General features: G+C 38.9%; 1 protein-coding gene across 4 annotated transcripts in view; it reads right to left on the reverse strand.

The window, feature by feature from the left end:
• The window catches only part of ZFPM2 (zinc finger protein, FOG family member 2), a 318609-nt gene that overhangs the window by 21418 nt on the left and 273546 nt on the right, over positions 1-23645 (reverse strand). The window contains exon 1 of one of the 4 annotated variants that reach the window (XM_054818507.1): positions 2777-2907. The exons of the other annotated variants lie outside the window; for them this stretch is intronic. The gene's annotated coding sequence lies outside the window, so the exon portion shown is untranslated. Of the gene's footprint in view, positions 1-2776; positions 2908-23645 lie in introns of those variants that run through there. 4 annotated transcript variants of the gene reach the window in all.

Genomic DNA, 23645 nt, shown 5'->3' on the forward strand with positions numbered 1-23645 from the left:
AAATTAAGTGAATGGACATGCTTTTATTTTCTAGCTATTGACAGCCTTAGTCCTGAGAAATGCGGTAGAGTTTAGACAAAGTTCAAAATTAACCAATTCAGATGCTCTAAAGCTGATACACCCCGAAGGAAGAATCACTTTGTTAAAAATATTCGAGTATGAGGGGGAGAAAACAGGAGAATTGATACCGTGCAGAGAACAGCAGCCCCTCAAGATGTGTCTGCATTAAAAACTGAATTTAACAGAGAATTGCACTATGATGTAGTGCAATGTACTCGACTAAGTATTTCTGCAATCTGCACTCTCAGCCACCCACTGTTCTAAACACAAGGCTGTGACCAGAGACCTACAATTAGTTTACCTCTTCAGAAATATCTCTACAAAATGCACAGATGCTTTAAATGCAACTTGATTTCTCATTGACTTTCCAGATTCAGACTAAAATGATCTATTTAGCTGAAGTGAGGCTTTTCATGTGTACGGAAAACATTTAGTCATCACTGGGAGGAAAATGGGGATCTAAAAGAAAATGAGGAAGGTTCCTCCTGTTAATTGATTGTTGTCCTGTTAATTGTATTGAAATGCAAGAAATTAAAGGATGATCCTGTCACCCATCCTCACAGAAGCAGTCGCATTTCCTTCGGTGATAATCTTTCTCCACCTCATAGCGCCTTTGTCTGACCCTTTGTTACTCTGCGCGTTGCCTGCAGAACAGCATCCCGTTCCCCAGAACTGAAAAAATAAATCAAACCTCAAGACAGCTTGGGACCTATGGATTTCATTGTTTAAGATACATTCCACTCAAGACAATTATGCTTGTAAACTAAGGGAATTTTATATGTATATATTTACATTTACTCACGAATATGCTGGCTGAACCAGGTCTCTGTACCCCAGTTTATATCCACAGTATCAGGACAGGATCCAAGCGGGAGTAAAATCAAGGGAAAAGTGAACAACAACGTACATGGATACAGAAAACACACGTATGAAAATTTAAGGGGTTCTTTTTTTTTAATGCCGTAAAGAAAAATTTTTATTAAATACTAAGACACGGTGATGAAAAGCACCTTTCAAACTTCTGTAGTTAAAACTCATCATATAAATAATTTAAGAAGTACAAACTTTAATTTGGTAGGGTGAGATCCTTAGCATGACAATGCAGAGTAATGTTACAAAGTTAGAAGAGTCTCAGTCTTAAAGACTTGTGTAACAACTGCTTTTTTTTTTTTTTAATGGTCATAAAAAAATAAAAATCAAAAAATATTGGAAGCCAATAATCTGGAACTTGTAATTCCTTGTGGTTGCCACACAAAAGGCAATGTTAAAAGATTTTGCTATTGAAATATTTGCAATATCCAGAAGCTTATTTTGTATTTCTCAAGTTCCTTAAATATCACAATTTGTGAGTTATGCAAATATATCTTAACACATGACCCAGTTTTATGACAATAAGGCAGATTTAATACCACAGAATCACTTTTCAAACGTACGCATAACACTATCTGTTCCATTCCTTTCCACGTATGATATATGAATTTCAGTGAACAGCCCACCTCTCCAAGCAACCCCCAAGGACCACACCGGATTAACCAGCTAACGACTCAGTTTTGTACCAGTTTCAGTGTTTTCTTTCAGATCAAGCTCGAAACAGTACCCAGGGCAGGACTCCAACTTCGCCCCGGGCCCCCCAGCCCCCGCCTCCCCTCAGGCCCCGCCTGCTCCACAGCCTGCCCCGCGCTCCGCTCCGCCCCGCCCCGCAGCGCCCCTGGCGGGCGCGCCCCAACGAAGCCCGCGGCGCCGCCTCGCCGCCAGCAGATGGCGCTGCCGCCCCACTGCCGCGCCGCGCCGCGCCGTGCCGTGCCGCGCCGCGCCGTGCCGCGCCGCGCCGTGCCCCGCCGTGCCGCGCAGTGCCGCCGAGCGGAGGTGGGGGGGGCGAGAGGGGGCCGGCGCCGTTATTTATTTAATTTTACACAACACTGCACATCGCGCCACCGGGGCTGATAAAGCCGGGAGGTGTCAGGAAGTTTGATTAAACCCTTTCCACGCGACACGCTCGTCCCTGCTGCTTTCCCGACAGTCGCCCCGTGCTTTTCTTGTCACGACACAGTGAGATGCATTCGCTCCCGCGACTGAGAGTGAAGGAGTGCGATAGTGACGGAGCACGGCCCTGCCCCGGTCACGCAGGGGAGTTGTCCCCCCTCCCGGGAGGGCGCCGAGCCGTGCGCCCGCTGACGGTAACGAAGGAGATTTCAATAAACTGCTGCCGGATTGCTGTGCGAACCAAACAGTATGTTTTAAAATTTTGTCAGCTCCTTTCAAGAGATATTTAGGGAATATTTCCCTTCTCCTGCATATCGTACGTCTGTGCTCTTAAAACAGCGTAAAAGCCCCCGAGAGCGTTACTCCGCTTGCTGCTGTGCGGATTAGCACCCCTGGCCACCCCACCCCCGGTGCCCTGTTTGGTTCCCTCTGGTCAGCCAAAAACTTTGAGAAAAACGAAACCACGCTGTAAATTGCGCATCTGCACGAACGCATTTGTTGCCAACCACTGCTGGGCAGACTATGGTGGATGCTGAAGTCCTCAGGAAACTGAATTTTTGGGCACACCCGGGCTGTGACTCACAGAGCAGCGGCGAGCTGAGCCTACCCCCCCCCCTCCTCTGCCCTGTCTCCCCAAATCCACAGCCAAAGCAGTCCTTGAACCAGACAGCAAGGGTGACCTTTCTCCACCCCTGCCTATCAGAAGATGTTCATTGAAATCACCTTTGCTTACCTACAGCCAAGCGGGTGCTTATTTCTGCTTACATCATTTTACTGCGAAACTGGATCGGGGAAAGATGCAGCTAAGACTGGAAATTATCCACCATCAGCCACTTCATAATATTTCTGTTGCTGAGCAAAAACAGCATTCCAGGGCGCGTGACTCCCACTGAAACACGTGGGAATCGTGACGTTAAAAGTTTGTGGAAACCTTTGAACACTTATCTCTCTCTCATGAGAGTAATGAAGAAATTCAATGTCAAGCATGCAGTGATCCCAGAAGAACTATCTGGCTTTTGGAGGAGCAGGGATTACACACCGAGGTGAAATTCTGCTAGCCCCGCAGTGCTGGCATGAACCCCTGTGTCCCCGTTGGCCCCTTTTTAAAACTGCACAAAATCTTAAGAGGAATGGTAAGAGGCTACTCTAAGCAAAAAAGTCACAGACATTAAAGAGAAAGTTCTGTTAAATATTTGGGATGCTCCTGGGAATAGATTTTTGTGAAGCAGAACAGAAGAACTGGCAGCAATTACCTATCAAGCCTCCCAGTCCGCTTGGAAATCTGCCCTGCTGTTAAGGCTCTCCTCAAGATCCCCCCTCCACTGACGGACCCATCTCTACACTTCACTGCCCAGTCCTATTGGACACTAAGTGTTATCTACTACCGCTCTTCCTTTTTAACCAGGACAAAGTATAATGAACAACTCGGAATCTCTCTGGGGTATGGAAACGGAATGCAATCTGGCACCACGGAAAAACACAGTTCATCATTGCCTAACCTACGTATAACTCAGATGAAAACACAGTCTCTTGAACGCTAGCCAGTTTACAAGCAGTGAACCTCACAGTATCCACAACCTGCTGGAGATGCTTCACTGTCTCCTATCTTTTTGTTCTGCTAAAAGTTAGCACTCACGTGGACAACCATCTGCATCTACAACTCAGAATCACTAAAACGCTCCATTACTCTTTCCCTTAACTCGTGCCTCCTTCGTCCTGAGGAGATGATCCTGTACTATTCTATCTCAAAAAATGTGTCCTCATACTTCTTTATTAAGACACCGGAAAAATCAATGCTCTCTATGCCCTGGAAGTGGAAATGGGATTTAGTGTCTATCTTCATAATGGAAAATATTGCCCATGTGTAGAAGAGACAGTTTAGACCTATTTCCCCAGTCCTGGGAGATACTGCTTGACGTAACAGTATAGCTTCTTATTGTATGTTTAAGTCTTTTTAGCTAGGGGGTTCTCATTTGGTATCTTCTTCCTGATTAATTCTCTTTTCTCATTTTCTTTCCTCTCTGCTTTCAGCCCTGTACTCCACTCCACATTCTCAGTTTTCATTAAATACAAACTGATAAAATATTAACTGATTATTGTTAATCTATATGCCAGTCAGGTAACACATACACTGTAGCATATGTATAGACGTGCAAGTATCTGACTTACTGGCCATTACAAGAATCCTCTCGAATCTTCACTGTGATCAGTCTGCTGGGATGATACTCAGCTAAACAGATAGTTATTTTTAAAGTTGAAGAGTTTGTGGCACAGGTACACTGCAGCTGGTCTGGATACATTACTTAATGGCACTACCAAAGACGCGCAAACTATGTATGAGATATTGTGCCTCGCATCCTTCAGTTACCAACTCAGGGAAGTTCTACAGAAGTCATCTCTCTGAATCTGAATTAACATTTTATCTCATTTCTCATTTACCTATGCATGGTACTATTAAGTGAATTAACTAATGTCAGTGTGCAGACAACTGAAGAGTGAATAATGGTTGAGAAATGGAAATAGCAAGCTGTAGTTGTAACTTTTTTTTAAAGAAAGCTTTGTTTGGCTGGTTTTCACAGGTCATTCAAGACTATTCAGCTTATTGACCTGAAGTCCCTATGTATAATTGCATGCCTTTTAAATGTTAGCTCAGATATCTAATCTATATCTAATACATCCAGTTCTCTGGAAATGGAAGTGTGCCAAGATGATAGGCTATTTATTTGAGTAGGAATTTAAAGAAAGGAGTTGGCAATACCAGAAGGAAGTTCTAGCATGAACAACCTTTTGAGAAACGTGCAAGTCATTGCAGGAGAAAAAGATACAAAATGGACAAACAACCACTTTTTGGGGAAAGTAAACAGAATTTTGAGGGGAAGACGAAAGAGTAGAAGAGAGAAGTATGAAGGATTTAACAGGTAAGAATGAAAGGTTTAAATATACTACGTGATGACAAAAGGATCAAGTGAGGATTTAAGAGGGCATAGCTGGGTGTATTTTAAGTGAGCTAAATGATCTTCTCAGTAGACTTTTGCAGATGCTGGAAAGGCATGAGGAGAATTTCAGGCAGCAATCACTAGGCAAAAATGAAGAAAGCTACTCCTGATCTTGCTCTGACTTCTGATGTGCTCTCATTTGCTTATCTGGGAGAATTTCACATGGGTCTGCTGGTGGGCGTACTTGCACCTGCAGAGCAGCTCTCTACCCTTCTGCTACGGGCAATGGCAAAGAGCCACTCCGAGCTGGCTCCCAAAACACATTTGTAAAAGTTAATTAATATAAGGGATATGAAAGCTATTATCTGGAAAAAAACCCAAAACCCAACAAGTTGCCTTCTGATTCTTTCATTATTAATTATTATTAATAATAAATATCCTTGGTTTACGTATTCAAGACACCCCCAGACAGGTTTCTGCCCCAAGGAGTTTGCCATGGAAAGGTCAGATTTCAAAAACCTTTATTTATAATACAAGTGCTTAATCTGCAAGTAGCCATTAACTATTTACATAAATAGCACGGTTTTGTGCCAGTCTTATGCGTAGACTTTGGTCTCCAAACTGACAGGAGATGACAAAGAAAGAACAGGAGACAAATGACAGAAATGTCCTGGGCAATGGCAATAAAAATGGATAAACAGCAATGTGTGGGGTAGATTAAACAATATGCCTGCTAGTGGGTGCAGATCCCATTAATTGCTTTGTGACTGCATGTGGAGTCCGTGGCTACGGCACTTTCAGTTTTTAATGGATTGATCTATATATCTGAGAGAGTGAAGTCCAGGACGAGGCTAGGGGTAGCGGATAATTCTTGAAGGCCAGCTGAAAGGTATGGGTTTTGATGGGGGATTTGAAGGAGGAGTTGCAAATACTCTCATCCACATAGTCTACTTTTTCCCCAATGTAAATCATTATATTTCTTGCCCCAATTTTTTATCAAAATTGCTTCCAACTTATTTCAGTCTGTCACAATAATATTTTCATATGAGGAGTGTTGTAACCTAATTCCTTCATTTGAATAATACATTCATTTTTAATTACTGCAACTTGATCTCAGATTATTCAAATAACTGTTTCATTTTTTATGCTTACCCTGACCCCAGTGTATTTATAGGCTTTTATCCTTACCTGATACCAGTGTAATGTAATTATAGATTGTATTTTAATCATCTACTATATCCTAGTGAGTTTGTTTAAATCACTCCAATCCGGAGTCTTTTATTTCTATGCCTTTTAAAATTCTACAATGGCATTCTCATTGCATAAAAGCAATATTTTTGTAGTTTACTACAATGAATGAACATTTTGCATGCATTGCTGGCCATGTTTCTAATTTAAATTTTAAAAAGTTGCTATAGAGAACTCTATGTAAAATGAAATCCTGACTTGTAAACAGGCATGGGACAGCTCATCACTTTAAATCTTTGTACATAGCTCCTATTTGCTCTCTAATATAACTTCACAAGAAACACAGTAGAAAAAGAAATCAAAATCTTTTTTATCCTACCAAAAATAAAAGTATACCTCGTACTAAGAATTGACAAAATATTGATCTTTTCTGCTCACAGGTGCCAAATGTTTGAAAGTTATTATACCTGTATTAGAAAGAATTCCACATTGTATCCAGAAGATAAATAGTTTTGGGGGCCCACATTATCATTAGTCATGGCTACATTTCCATTGCCAGGGTTACCAATTCTCTTTAAGAAGGATTTAACTCTTGGAAGTGTTGCATATTCCAAGAAGGTTCAGTTTTGCTTAACAATAATTTTAAAAGCAATAAATGTTACGGGGTTTTTTTCCACTACTTGGTGCTGATTCAGGAGTTCCCCTTTCCCTATCGTTTGTGTTGCTTCAGGATTTGGATGTAGAACGGGGCCAGAAATCAGGTAGGTGAAGCTCCTCACATTTGCACATCTGCCAAAGTACCAGTATCTTTCTGGTCATCAAATCGATTTGTATTGAGAAAATTGCCATTGCTCTAGTCAAAATATACCCTTTTTTTTTTGAGCAGCATTTTTTTCTGTGATGACATCTAGCAGCAAACAGTGACAGACCTTTGAATGTCCTTACAATGTGCCCTCAGCTGCAGCGTATGCATTTTTCTACAGAATGACGTAATGCCCAAAGATACTTCCAAATTAAACCTTAAGCTCAGCAGTGTGGTGCAACCAATGGTACCGTACCCAAAGTTGTGCCTCTGTCTACAGTAGATAGCGTAAGTGGAAAAATAATCAAGAGAACAAAAACATTATCAAAGCTATTAATAAATCTGCTGGTTTGTGGCCACTTTATCGCTGTGTCATATTAGGGCAAGGGGACTGTATGTGTGCTGCTAAATTCATGTCACCTGCATTCTCCCCACCCCTCCTTTCTCAAATGTTTAACTAATTTTTAACTTTAAGTACCTCTATCTTCTGTTCCTTTCTGTTCTCCATGTGTGTCCATCCCCCTCCGTTTCCCCTCCGAAATGTCACTTTCAAATCTGATCCCTCCTAGCTTCCAGGAAATAAAGGTCCAAAAGGCACAGGAACATGATCCAGACTGATGTCTGTTGAGAGGCCAGGTAAGAAGTGGGCATTAGCTGCTTAAAAATGTAAATAAAGTGTCCTGGTTTACTCCTACCTCCTTTACCAGATGATCTCTTCTCAGTAACACTGAAGAGTTGCCCAAAGTGTCACCAGTGACAGAGGAATTCTGACTAGTACCTTGAATCTCATGAACAGAAATACTGTCCCATAATAGTAAAAAAAAATAGTAAAAAAAAAAAAGGAAAGTAAATAAGAACATGGACTATGGGTTTATTGAATATAAACACTGACTAAAATGAATTATTCTGCTTTTCTAAGATCCAGACAGAGGAGCATGTTTCCCTCTGGGATTTCTACTACCATTTGGTCTAATATTCATTTTGCCTCTAATAATACAAGCTTCATTAAAGGAGTAAAACAGCAATTGTCTCCTTGAGATCAAAGGACAATCTGTTAAATAAAAGCAGCTGGATCTCCAGAATGAAATAGTAGGAAAAGTTCGAACTGAATTTTATGGTGAATCAAAATGTAAATTGTAATTTCACAAGGAAGACACAGAGCACAAAATTAACTTTGTAAAGACATGGAAAGCAGATATGTTGATCTTAAAAAACGTGCACAGAGACTGAATACTTATCTATCAGTGGCATTTCTAACTATAACACTTCCAACAGATGAAAAACAATGCCAGACTAAGAGTATTGGTCTTAAACAATTACCATTAAAGAAGAAACATTGCTTATCCAAAAAATTATCTGATTAACCTAGCTTCTATTTAACTGGTCTTGTATTTGAAAATTAAATATAGTGAAAAATCCATCTGTCATCAACAATCATTCTGCAAATCTTGTGGCAGAATAGTACCTTTTTAAAAATCTGCCACATAACACCTAATATTATTCCTAAAGCTAGATTTCACTGTTTAAGATTTGGTACTGGAAAACAGAAAAGCATCTCTCCTGCCTAGTTTCAGTGTTGGCTTCTCTGGATGTTATAACAAAACCAGAGCACCTATGTTTAACCACTGAGCATTACAGAGGTTATCACTGAAGAAAATACTTAAGAGAAATGGACATGCTAAAAATCTAAGCTTCTCTGCACAAAAGAACAAAAAAGCTCCTAAAAAAGAAGGGTCTTGGCCAAGCCAAGAGAGAATTAGGGATGCAAACTCCTCTCTGGTGAAACATTCCCATAGGATACAGGGCAGCCCCAAAAGCAAACAGTGCTCGCCAGCAGACCGGGCCAGCCGTGGGCAGCGAATGAGCTCTTCATGCACATCGCTGTGTTCCAGCATTGCCCTCACTTTGCTGAGGGAAAAATGGTGGTAAAAGTAGCAATGGGAACCATTACTCTTGCAGGTTTTTCTTCCCTGTGTAAAAGGCACAGCAATAAAGTTCAATTTCAATCTGCCACTGCCAAAATAACCCAATCTCTAAGTTATTTCAATCCTCTTATTAACTGTGTCCCTATTACTAATCAAGAAAAAAAAAATTAATAGAAATTATTCTAAGGAAGAAAAACTCAAAAGAAAGAAAATACCCCATAACATATCTCAATTCTAAAGACTTCTGAAAGGCTTGTGTTTATAGCAATTAGAAAAAAGATTTTTGAACCATTTTTGCTCAATGTTTTTTAACATAATTTGCAAATGACACTTCTTAAATGTGTTCAACAGAGATCATGGGTCGGGACTACTGGTTTAAAGAGGACAGTAGTGGTTGGGTTACCTGGTGCCTTTATACACCTGCTAGTGAGTGAAAACTTAGGGGAACGATCTGCTAACCTCAGTCAACATACCATATAGACTCCACAAGTGTAATTTACAGATTAGTGCATCCACAAAGCATTGTGAAATGCATTGATGACTTTGAAAGGTTAAATCATTATTACTATTATCTCATCAAAAAAAGCTGCATTTGTATCTCCACTAGACCAGTCAAATAAATATCTGGTTTTGCTATACCACCGTAATCCCTGATAAACCAATAGAAATAATGGATGGACATCTGTAGGCAAGATTAAACGTTTTGGTTTCAAATGGAAAAGAAATTACAAACTCCCACTTTACAAATTCTGTGAAATCCACCTAGCTGGAGCCTTCGATACCCTTCCTTCAGTATTTAAAATGCAAAACACAAGTACAAAACAGTAAAGAAGTATGAAAGAAACCAATACTGATGCCTCAGCAGTACTTTGGTAAAAATGTATGTCAAAGAAAAAAATTAAAAATCTTATTCATTGCCAACTAAAAAAGAAATATAATGCCACTAAATATAAGTACATATTTAATAGAAATTCTAGTTTAACAATATTTTTTATTCTAGGACTTTCTTTATGCATCACACTGATTTCTTTCAGAGGGAAAACATGTGAATACTAGATGCCTTTTTTGACACCTGTGATTCATATTTGCCTCTGGCACAAATAAGAGTGGGGACCTTGATAATGCAATTTTTTCACAACATACTAATTTCAGTTTAAACCAGCTAAAATATTTCTGCTGTCATTAAAATGTCTTCTATTTTAAAATGAGTTATTTCTTACGAAAAATGTGACAATTTTGCACTGTGGTAAAAACCAGGTACAGCACAGCATACCTTGTGACAACAGGAGTCACTGCTAGTAGTTGGGCAATTCAACTTTCAGAAACCTTTGCATATTGCTCCAACTTTCTACTGATTCAGCAACTCCTTTCAGCAGATTTTTGCATTGTCTGCTGTGCAGTAGGATCTATTCTGGCCAGTTACAATGTCATTTGAAAAAGAACAACTATTTACTAGGAAATATACCAAAACCACTAAATTATGCCATTAGATAGCCAGTAGAAGTTAACAATTTTGCTTCGTGACTGATTCTTGCTAGAGTGGAGTGAGTGATCCAGAGGCAGTGGTCTTTATTTCCATTTTACCAAGACCTTAAATTACATAGTCTTCGTCTCCCTGTTTTGTAGTTAAAACATCCGTTAACTTTAGCGAAACAGCATTTGTTCCAACCCGTACCAATAGGTTCAGACGGTCGGTACAGAATGCCACTCAAACGTTTTTGGATAGGAATATCATCCCTAATAATCAAACTTGATACACATACTGGTTCTTTGGCATGTCTATCATCATGGCCATCTGTTAGGGTGGAATTGTGCCTGCTAAAAAGGAGATATGCCAGTTTTAACGTGATATAGGTGCCATCAAAATGCAAGTGACGACAGAGGGGCTCTAGAATATGGCAGTGATCGGTCTTCTGCAGAAAGATCCTCTGGGTAGCAACCTAACTGTTAGGAATACTATATTGATATCTATGATAATTAGAACCTTTGGTTAGCTTTTCTATGTCTGCCCACCCTGTCTGGGTGCCTGTCTTCACGCTGCAGCATTAGTGCTTGGTGTTCTGCACTTGCCGAAGGAAACGTACATCTTTCTCATTCACCATCAAAGACTAATCCCATTAAATAGCCTAATTTGAAGGTCAAATGACAGTAAGATGAAAATTGTCTTTACACCTTTTAAAATCTGAAGTGATACTGATATTTTTTAAGAATAAATACTTTTAAGAATGAAACACAATCCTATTTATTATCCTTACTTACAAATGTCTCTAAGGGTCTCCTTTACTAATAGTTCTGGTAAAAACCACGACTCAGGAGCACTCCTACTGTCTGATATTATTGATAGGAGAATGACTTCCTTTATAGTCTTTGTGCTACTGCATCATCTTCTGGAACATAAAAAATACCCTGCTGGAACAGAGGGTGGTCTATCTAGTTCAGACTGTGTCTCTAGAGTGGCAACAAGTGATGTTATTTAGCAAGAATATGAGAAGTTGGCCTCCTTCTGCAGTTCCTTCCCCTAAGAGTTCCCAAGTGTGCACATGGATTAGGAACCTTGGCAGGTACATCCTCTTAGTACCATTTACAGACCTGTTGTCCATGAATTTGTCCAATCTCTCTCTGAACCTGCTGATACTGTCTGCTTTCACAGGCTCCTGTGGCATGAAGTTCACAGAGTTAACTCCCTGCCGTGATAATCTGTTTTAAATTGTTCTTCTCCCAGTTTCCTGTAGCGCTGCAGGATTTGAGGAATAACAGTTCTTCATTCGCTTTATCCACCAGCTTCAAGATTTCGTAAGCCTGTATCATATTTCCCCCTCAGCTTTCTCTTCAGCAAATGGACAAGTCTCAGATTTTTTGCCTAGTGTTAGAAGATAGCTGCTCCCTTGCTCACTCCAGTTGCCCTCCTTCGGCTGCGGAGATGAGAGCTGCATGCAGTACTCCAGATCTGGGTGCACTGAGCTTTCAAATATGGCAAACTGACAGCCTCTGTCTTGTTCTAAAAACCATATAGGCTTTTGTGATCTATAGCAAAAAATCTTTAGATGTGTTTAAATTAGAAATCTAGTCTCATACAGTTGAATGTTTGCCTTTGGGGCTCAGATAAAGCTCTATATTGTCACTGAAATAGAGCTGTTTGGTACTTCTGACTTTCACAGTACACAAAGGGACATAGCATGTCACACCTGTGGTAACGTAGCTATGCATTAAGCCATATGGTCATACGAATGGTGAAAGGCTCCACAATATCAGCATACACGTAATTTATAATCTTAGATGGCTATGATACATACAGCTTCAGACACACTAAGAACTTTTCAGTGAACCATATACCCAACGCACATTTTCTGTACTTGAGAAACTACTTGAAAATGCTCAGCGATTTTCTAGGTAACCATTAAAGATTGGAGAATGAACATTTAATGCTATTTTGCTCACCAAATTTTTCTACAAGAAATTATTCACACAATTTCCATTTGAACAACCTGCTAGCCTACTAGCAGAATTTCTGTGTCAATCAAAATAAATCTCTGAGAATGCTTCTGACTGCATAAAGTATGAGCCCTTCTATAGGCCTGAACCTGGAGCCAACGGAGTCGCAAGAAACCTCTGGTCCTGATTTGTTTCTTAATCTGGTGCCAGCTCCTGCTGACACATCTGCTCATTCTTTTTCGGCTCCCTAAGTTACCGGATAGATGATGTCTTTGCAACAGGTGAGCCCCTTCCAGCCAGTGTAGCAGCTGGGGCACATGCGTGTGGATTAATGGCACCTGAAATATGCCAGACTCTCAATATCACAGATGATTGTTCTTCTCCCAGCTTGGCTTTCCAAGATGATACCACCGTGCCAGTGCTCAGAGGAGAAGACCTGCTGTCTCTTCTGTTTTGCTTGGCTACAGCTTTGGAGAAGGGAAGAATGTATTACCAATAAAACTATGTTCTTTTTTAAGCATTACACCATCCCTGGTAAGATGTTTGTGTTTCAACGTTAATCACGTATTTTCTTTCTCCAGGGCGCTCTGAATCTTAACACTTCTGTCTCTATTACAGGCTTGACCATCTGATTTGCCGAATGTGATGGTAATTCAAGACCTCTCCGTGTTAGACAGAATAAGTGATAAATACAGTAAAGTTTACTAAATGCAGGTGTAGTGTATTAGATAAACCCGAAGCAAGTACAGGTGTGTCTATTTTGGAGGTAAGTCTTCCAGCACAGTTTTCAGCAGTAATCTGGATTGGTAATAATAGCAAGTTTCTTGCATATTCCCCAAAACTTGTGACATAGAAACAATCAATCAAGGTATAAAAATTGCATGATACATTTTCAATATCTGTCACCTGTGCCAAATATTACAAATGCTGAATGTAGCTATTTACCCTTCCTTGTCATACCTGTAAGATTCCAACTGTCCATACCATGTCTAGTGTAGGAAAAATAGGATGAAGAAAAATACGAGCTCCTTTTCTGACTAAGTGAATCTGTTTGAGGCCCCGAATTTGCAAGGAAAGACATTATTTATCAGTCCACGAACTTGCTTTTGGAAAGAATCAAATTCCTAGGGAGGAAAAAAAAGATAGATGCTGTCTGTAGGCATGGGAAAAGCAACAAATTCACGTTGCCAAAAGGCACATCAAAGAATGGGAAAATGCATTGTTTTACTAATAGACATACATATCAACAGCCTACAAAGCTGTTCTTGTCAAACTAACCTATCATTATCCAAGGAATTATTGATGGGACTTTAGCTATGCTCTATGTAACCATAACAAAGACTGACAGTTGCACAGCTTCAGGAAGAGAAATTACATCAAAAGGTCTCCTCTCACCTAGGTGTGAATATCATGACATCAAGTCAAAATGACTGTCCACTGGAACTAACACACCATAGAAATGAGTGTGATAGATAGCTGGGTGGATTGTCAGAGGCCTGAAGGAAAGGCATTGGTGTTCATAATGGTGATTTTCTGTGTTTACTGTGTCCAAACTAAGTTCAGATTTTACCCTAAAAATCAAGTGACATCAACATTAGGAGATATTTACCTTTATGTGTGAAAAATATATCACGCTGAGCAGGTAGCAGGAAAAGAAGAGCAAGAAGGATTTTTGTCCCTGGTCTGATTCAGTTCGGCTTGCTGAATGCCGTATCAGAGGCTGTTAAAGAAAGACCCTTCACTCCCAGAACCGATGAAAATCAAGTCTGCAGAATAGGGCCTAACTGCTCTTTTATTATAAAAACGTCCATTCCTTTTGTCCCATAAATAGAAAACGTTAAATTGCACAATAAAAGATTTGACCACTACATTACATTTTCAGTCATAAATACAACTTTCACAACCTTCATTTTTTATAGGACGGGAGCCCTGTTTTTATTAGAGTTGACATCAGGGTAAACTTGGAGAGTATAATGGAGGAGCGTGGGATTCATTTTGAATATATTAAAATTCCATATATATGTATTTATATCTGTGTGTGCGTGTATTTTCCATGCATACATACACGTGTATACATACACACATGCATACGTAGTTCACGAGACTCAGAAAAGCCACAAAAGGAAATAAAAGTGATTTTAACCTTTAACATAAAGGGTATAACCCTAAGCTACCAATTGTTCTACTCTGAATTATATCAGCATAAAATATAACGCAATAAGCTGCCAAGTGCATTAACTATGTATTTTAGATTGGAATTTGGAGAGGGGGAGAGAAGAAATCTCACTGTGCTCACTCCATGATTTTAATTAATAAAAAGAATGAAATAGATGACAAACTCAGTCTCCAAACAACAACAGCCGTTCAATGCTTATTTACGTGGCTGTGGTGGATCTCTACTTTGTATTCATATAAAGAGGTAATAACGTCTTCCTTTTCTTGTTAGAGGTCTGCTACACAATCTGAGTATCAGATGGACTCATTTCAAAGTTGAAAATACAATCTTGTTTCATAGACTTGGTGCTTCCTTGAAATGTGATGTTAGTAGCTTTATTTAAAAATCAATTGTACAAGTTGCAGTGTAACAAAATACGTATAGCTGGAGCCTAGTCTTCATAGCAGCTCCTATTGTTTTGCATGAAAAATGCATTGACTATAGTATTACGAGAGTAAATGTGCTGTATGCTGAAAAATTCTGTCACTTTCTATTAGCTGTAAATTATCGACTAGTATAAACCCTAATTTCATTTGTCACATTCTGTTGCATTGCTGCTCTTCCTTGTTCCCATTCTGTCATTCTGGCAGGCCCACTCTGCCCCAGGTATCACGGCATCGCCATCTGCACCCGACATCTGTCTCTCTATTGATCACACGGGTTTAGCACTTGATCAAACAGAGCACGACAGAATACATCTCTTTTTGCAGTACTGCCAATGCCAACTGCTGCATGAAATCTATTACAAAAGCATTCTTTTACCTAGTTTCTGAAACTGCAAATAGGTTTCTCTTCTTTTGAAAGATTCTTAGGTTGTTTTTTGCTTTAACTTTCCGTCATTTATTGCAGAGAAAAGGAAAAAAACAATAGGCTGCCAAAAATGAGAAACGAAGCATTTTTATCCCAGAGTATGCAAACTAAGAAATTAGGCTACCTGAATTGAGATTATTTATTGAAAGAAATGATTACCTTAATTCACAGTTTGTTAGTAAGCATACATTTTTCATTTTGCTGGGGAATGATGGTACAAAGCAGACTACAGCAGAAGGTGCTAAACAAGCACCTCAGAGAGTCAAACGTGGTGTCTGGAGAGCCGTAGCTGTCTCCAGGTTAGATGGTTGACTCGAACAAGTGACTCGGCGACCTAAGAAAGGTACGTAACGACTCATTGCTCCATCGGTGAGAAGAAAATCAGTGCATCTGAGGACTGATCTGGCATGCTGACCTGGAGGACGGACAACAGGAAATTCTTGGCAATGGAGTATGTCTGAAATAACATCTCCTTCTGTAAATGAAATAGCCAGGGTCTGGGCACCAGGTGCCTCCATTCTTTTGTGAACAGGAGCATGGAATTCTTTTCTGAGCATGAGCGCTTAAATAAGCAGTAGTGATGCTTTAAAACACTCAGAAGGTGTGAACTCCATTTTGCATAGGTATTCTGTTAGAGTGATATGAGAACGTAGAATAATCCAAGATGGTCACCTCATCGGCTTTAATACAGCTACACCACTTGGACAAGCTGAGCATTTGGCTTCTTTCAGGGGATGAACTGCAAAAAAACACCCTCCAGTAGCAGGCTCACAGTATTCTTTTACAAAACAGTCTGTGACCAATTCTGACACCAAAGGGAAGTGTAAGATTACTTTGAACTTCATAAAATTAAGCTTTTTCATCAGTAAAATCACCAACATTGGCACAGGTGAGATTATGGATTGACTGTCTTGGAGAAAGCTCTATCCAGCTATCGTGCAGTTAACAAGCTGCAGTGCAACTCTGCATCCTTCCACAATAAATAGAAATTATTTTAAAGAAAAATGCTGAAATTCCAAAACTATATCTGGTTTCCAAGGCCTTAGATACACCTATGGCAAACAAGGTGTTCTCAGTACTCGACAATTTTGACTATGTTATTCCCATTGATTTTATGAGAAGTTCTCTTATAAAACTACTCGAGAGGGTACTACTGGCCATAAGAAATGAGGCAAATAAGGCTAAGAAATTAAATTATGGGCTAGCAGGAGTCACAAGCACAATATATCTGCTTCTCGGACACAGTATTTATGGATTAACAGCACCTAGGTATTTTATGATAATGTCTTCATGCTTTCCACAGGTGGATACCATATTTCTATCAGTTGTAATGTATTTTAAATTCACTGCGTAAACAAAAAAACCCCATGCGCTTTCTGAAAACAAATGTTGACTTTCTATTTACAAACTATTCAATAATCCAATAGCCACATGTTGTTTTCCTTATTTATGCTACCTTTTCAAATTATGCTGAAAAAAAATTTGTTACGAGCAATCAGATTAAAAAAAACCCCCACAACCAAAATCATGAACGCTAACAGACTATTCTCCTTGTTTCAACTGGCAGTATTAGTTACAACACAGGAATTAGACCGGGATCTAGCAATGTATTATTCATTAGATTTTTTTGTAGCCAAATACATTAGAGTATATAGTTATACCAACAAATTAATATTTTAGAGCTAATTGAAATTGTTCTTCCTATAAAGATTAAGCTTCTTCCCACCCTACACACTTCAGTCATTAAAATAACACTTTTAATGCCTTGTCTAAATGATGTCTCACATTAATGCAAAGCTATATTAAAGCACTCAAATGACCAGTTCTTTTGTAATGCATTCTATACGATCAGACACTGGGTCAAATCTGGGCAGTGTGTATGAAGTGGTATCAAGTGGAAGCTAATTAAAATATATTCTCTATAGAACTTTACAGAAAAAAGAGAACAGTAATCATCAGAAGGTAGAGTCTGAAAATGGTATTTCTGAAAGGCTTGCAATGTGATTTATTCTATTTGCATGAGGATACTTTTTGGAATAAAGGCTTAAGTAGATGGCATGAATACTCAAGTATCTTACTTCATTCCTGAAAATCTCAGTGATAACCTGTTTCCGGTTTGTTCAAAACATAATTTTAGAGCATTTACGTTTGTTTACAGAAACAGTATTTAGATACCTTTCTCACAATCAACTTAAAAAACCCCAACAAAATATTAATGAAATAAATCTAGCCAAATCTTTTAAACTTTTCAGTCTTATAATAATTTTAACTCACAAAATTATGTACATAACAGAATAACTAGTAATTGAATCTGAATGCAGACATATCGCATTTCCTTTATCAAAGTGAGTTCACCTCCCACATTAATCAGATCTGTGTCTTTCCTTACCCAAATCCATGAAATACAGTACATTTCATTTTTTTATTGATTTTTTTTTTAGTCCCAAGTTTTACAACATGAAAGTTGAATCTTCTTAAGATAACCGTTGTTTTTGCTATTGTACTTTTACTGATTCAGGGAAGGGGAAATAAATATGGCAAAGGATGAGATTCTCTCGATATCTCCACATTACCCCAGAGAAAAGACTTTCATGAGATGCTGCCATTTCGTGCTCAAACGTAGGTAGACGCGTGGGAAGGGGGGAGCGGGGCTGTAGTCCAGCTTGCAGAGTTAGCAAGGGGCAATTAGACTGCGTTTGTTCAGGCTTTGGTCAGTTCGTCAGATAAGGCATCAATCGCCCTTATCTACTGACTTATCTCTTTAAAAAAAAAAAAAAATATGAATTTCAGGGATGTGGGTGTTATGAAGATGGATGAAGCATTTTCTAGGGATAAGATGTGGCGGGTTAGAAAGATCTTTTGTCTGATCTACTGCAGTAATTCTTGCAGAATAAAAAAAAACCAAAACCAAACCAACAACATGAACTTTTTAGTCCCATCCAGAGTGCTGATTTTACTATCTCTATATAAATACAGTGATGCAAGCATAAACATTGATTTATTTTTTTTCCCCTCAAACTGACTTCATTATACGAACTGCTAATCTATAGAATAACCTTCTCTTTCTCGTAAGTCTGGTTGTGATAGACCTCTGCATTCACAGTTCATAGCACGGTAATGGTAAATGTGCATTTTTTAGAAGTCCTGTGGGACACTTTCCCCCCCCCCCCCCTTAGCTCTCTTCTTCATTTGTTATTATTCTCGAGATTGTTTTGATGTGGGCCAAATTAAAAATCTTCCAAAAATGGGACTTTGCGTTTGTGCTTGCACTGCTGTGCTACAGCTGTGGTGTTTCATGCAGAAGATGTGCCTGCATTGCAGGAAAACACTTCACCCTAACTTCAGCGAACATACCACGTTCATTTTAATTTTAGTAGGTGACAGTTTAACTACTGTAACGGAGGAAGTGGCCCCCGTAGTTTAGGGGGAGTCCTGGCAGTTTGAGCAGCCGGTACCGACCCCCAGCCTGCCGCAGCCGTGCTGGAACAAAGCAGCGTTTCACCTTTCCGTCCCTGCATCTACGTCAGCTTCAGGGACTGCACTGCAGACTTATGTCAAGAAGAAAAAGGTAAAACTTAGTTTTTCTGGATTTCCTTTTAACTGGAAAAAAATTTCCCAAACCAACGCCATTTGGCTATATTAATAACTGATAATAGAGAAACGTAGTTGTCGTTTGCAGTGCCCTTAACCGAAACTCCCACCCTTTGCACTGCAACACTTAGGAGAGGTTTTCTCCTCCCTTTCTCCTCAGGAGCACCAGCCAGACCCTTACACAGTGGTGTAACGTGCTTTGGTAGTCACCTGGCTGCATAATCCCACACCTAGGGAAGGTCTGTGTGTGTCCCTGAGTCTGCCTACCCCACCACTGCGGTCATAAATCATATCCCAGCCTTTGCTGCCTCAAAGAAAGGTCTTATTAGCTTAGGCCAGAATCTGATCTTAACATCTATGGGGGCGGGGGAAGGGGGGAAAGCAAATCAAAACGAAACAAAAACCAAACAAAAAGACCAACCCACAATGTAGAGGGTTATCAATCCTCTTTAACAGATATACAGCTCAAAAGATGTCTGTAACACAGCATCTTTGATAACCTGGCACACTGCTCCCTGCTTTTAGGAATCTCAGGTGCCATTAGCACATAAGGTTGAAATGCTGGGAATCAGGTGAGGATGCAAGGAGAAGTTTTACGCTATCTCTGCTTCCAGTGCAATTGTGCTTTATCATCTCCCACGAGAATCCTACTCTGCTCGTAAAAAGCACTAAGTGATTCCTTCTCACCCGAGATCTAAAGGCATGGCAAGAAGTACTGAAAACATGGGGGCAAGTAACAGGAGAAGTGAGAAGAGAGTAACAAAATAATGGAAGGGCATTTCCATTGATTTTAACGCCTGAAGGAAGTGTTTTGGTTATCACGTCTGGCATCCTGCCTGCTGCATATCTTAGAATTTACCCAGTAATTCTGGGAACTGCTTGTGCTTCGCAAGTTGTGGTCACATTTTTCTTTTCAAAAAGTATGCAGTCTCCATTAAAAGAAACAAACTGATAGACAATATATCACAATCAAAGTGTTCCAAGGACTAATTAATCTCAGTGTTTAAAAAGTGCATTTATTTCCAGTCTGAGCTCTTTTTGCTATCCAGCCTTTGGATACAGCTGTATCCTTACTGCTAGGTTAGCGAGCCATTAGGAAAAGAGGAGAAGATAGCAGTAGATACAGGGATGAAAGCAAATGCTATTTGGAAAATTCGAATATAAACTGCAGATTTTTGAAATTCAGACAAAAGGCTAGATTTTTAGAGGCTCTCCAGTAAAATGTTTAACAACATTATTGTTTTCATTTCAAAATGATCCAATACAGTCCTCGGGAGGATCCTGTTTATGTTGAAAGAACCATGTTAATCCCGTAAGAAAACTTCAGATTAGTAGAAGCATCAGAGACACAATCAGCCTGTCTCTGGCCCAGTGACAGGTAGAAAATTTCACATGGGGCCAGGACTGCAAAGATGAATTTATTTCTTGCAGTTTTGTAAAGTATTTTGGGGTATTACACATGTAGTTAGCTTTCTTTTTACCCTGAACTTCCAGTAGTCCTTACAAATATCAAAATTAACAAGAAGTGAAAGGAATGGAGACTGTCAATAACAGCATACAATTTAAAATTGAAAACTATGCTACGGAAAATGCTGGGATTTGAGCTACTAATCTTCAGATTAACCCCTATGGCTCACTCGGGAGATGGCTGTATGAAATACAAACAGCTATTACATCAGCTTTTACAAGTGCAGATGAAGCTCATGGTGGTCAAACTAAAAGCAACACACTTCAGAAACACGTAGGGTTTTCCTCCTGAGGATGCAGGACGGCAGATAAAATATCAACGTTCTGTGCACAGCTTTAAAGATTAACAAATCTTGTATTTTTTTACATGTTGCTTCAGACCGTGACACACCAGACAAGCTCGCTATTTTCTGAGTACATCCTTCAACACTAAGCAGTACTTATCTCTTTGGATTGCAATTATACATTACAAATGAAAATTAGCAAATTAAATATATAAGTAATATGTATTACCTATACAAATTTCCTATCATCACTGTAGTTACTGGTGGCCATAATAGTTTATTAAAATATTACCTGACCATTGGTTAACAAGTTCTACAAGAAAATTAGGCTAGCTGGTCTCAAGATTTATAATTATAATATAAACAGAAATTAGATACTGTGATTATTCTTCTTTTAAAATTCACTGCCTTTTAATTCCAAAATTCCAAGGTCTAGGTAATAAACAAATTACCTGATTATCAATAAATTACAAGTATTCCATCAATTTTAATGTATACATTTTATAGTCATTGGCTTTTATTATGGAATTAATATAATATGAAAACTCTGTAAGTGCAATTACTTGTTCCTTCATTTCTGGATTAGATCATCACTGGAGAGAGAAAATTGCAGACCAAATTCTATTTTCAAGTGCTCTGGAATAAATCTGGAGTAACTGAATAGCTTGAGTACAGCTGAGCATAGAAAATCGAGGTATTGCATTGGTTCTGCATATGTGCAAAATGACGACTATGACTACACTAGTCCCATCAGTAGCACCTTGTAGCTCCAGTGCCAAGTGCGAGTACTTTTTTGTCACTAATCAGTCTGTTTCCCACCCCTGATAGTATGCACATGTTGGTGCACTCACTCCAAAGCCGTGTTTTTCATGACTGTGATCACCCCATCAGCGTGGCCATGAAACAAACACCAAAAATAGATGCAGAAATGGTAATGCGCAAAGAAATGGAAATCGCTTCTGTAAAACATGAGGAAAAAAGTGAGCGGAATATGTAGGAGTAAAATATATGGTCAAGAATGGAAAGCATGATCTGTCCTGCCTTAGTCAGAACAGCAGAAAGGTGGGATGGAAAATATCTCAAATGCAGTAATGGTATACAGCTGGGGCACTTTGTATTTTTGACAAGATAAAAATTTACTTTATTTATTAAATCTGGATATAGTATGGATAACTTTAGTAATTTGATTAGTAATTTGTTGGAAAAAAAAATCATCTGTGTTTTAGAAACTGGTTTTTGTCATAGATACTTTACATACAACAATGTAATTCTCATTGGGCATTAAAAACTGAGATTCTCCAAAAGACTAACTCAGAATTATTGATTAAAAATATGGATGTGGAATGTGAAAAGGAATCATCCTTTGGAAAAATATTGCCACATATGACATTAGATTAAAAAAAAAAAAGGTAATTTCTTGAAAACAACTTTTATTTAGCAGTTTGGGAAGAAATGTAGGAGATCAGATGATTAACGCCCTACTTTCAGAAGTCTGATCTCCTTGGGCCTCAACCCATTACCAGGAACTCAATCCCACGACCTCTGACACCAGTGATTTAAGCATCCATATTTTCTTGAATGGCACAGAGTAATGTAAGACTAAGTGACTTGTTAAAATGGAAATTAAGGCTTATTCCATGCAATCTTGCACAGGGGTCTTTGTTTGCTTTTCTAATGAATACCTATTAGATCAGAACATGCCCTTTTTGGCTGACCTTGCCCTGTTGGGTTACACAGGTGTGTAAAAGATAGCCACTAGCACACCCAGGATTAGGGATGCTTACTGAAACTCCTGATTACTTGCTTGACTCACCTGGAAAAGCAGTCTGTATTTTTTCTGATTAAAGCATCAGGAAATTCCACTTCAGTGGTGTGTAAAATTTTTATAAACTCTGTTCTGAAACAACATTATCATTATGGTAGTCAGACTGTAAAAGATTGACTTAAATGTGCTCATCTGTATTGCTCATCTTTTTTCTTCCCTTCTAAATATCTTCATATGATTGTCCTTCTCATTCTATATTTTTATCTAGCTTTGTGCATTACAAATATGCCTTCGTATACACATGTAACACCCTCCAAGCCCCCCCTCAGAATCCTTTCTATGCACACAAAGTACAGATTAATTAATATGCCCACTAGGATTTTGACAAAATGAGTAGCACTGAATTTAAAATTGTCCCTTTAAATTGTACTATTAAGGTAGACATTACATCATTAAGTGAAGGAGCAAAGTTATGATGTTTTTCAGAGCAAGTTTTAAAAGTATTCAATATACTGCATGTTTACAAGGGAACAGAAAAAGGCAGCCTGGCTTTGGAATATGAATGTAATCTCTACACAGACCCAACTGTTTCTTGTTTATGACAAAGGAGTAAATAATCCATTGATCTGGCAGCAGGGCACCTGCCTTACCAACAGACTCTGTATCAGTGGTCCCTGAACCCTCATTATTTTTCCTCAATTAAAGTTCATAGTCTCCTAAAGTCTGTGCTGAGCAGATGTACAACTGTTCTTGACTGCTGAACACAGAAGAATCACAAATTTAGGAAACTACTGCCATTTCATAAACCCTAGAAGTGCGTCATTTGTTGTGGCGAAGAAACATTATAAACAATATGTCTCTTTTATAGGCTGCTAAGCCAGCACACTATGGAAAAGAATATTAAAGTTCAAAAACTGTCACATAAGCAGTGCATTATGAATACTGTAATGTGGTTTTTTATGATTCAAATAATGGTTACTGAAATGAAAAAATAAAGCCCTCTGAGGGGTATAATGTAAAAAATGTGACTTATATTTACCTAGAATTAGACAAAATTGATGTATGAACAAAATCAAACTGGAATCAATGATCTGCAGAGAAATTCAAAATATAATAACTGATAAATCACCGAAAGCAGAATTAAAGTTATGTTTGCTGTATTATCGCTTTGGTTCTTTGTAATTGCT

Source organism: Grus americana, chromosome 2, assembly GCF_028858705.1.
Source record: "Grus americana isolate bGruAme1 chromosome 2, bGruAme1.mat, whole genome shotgun sequence".
Taxonomy (NCBI): domain Eukaryota; kingdom Metazoa; phylum Chordata; class Aves; order Gruiformes; family Gruidae; genus Grus; species Grus americana.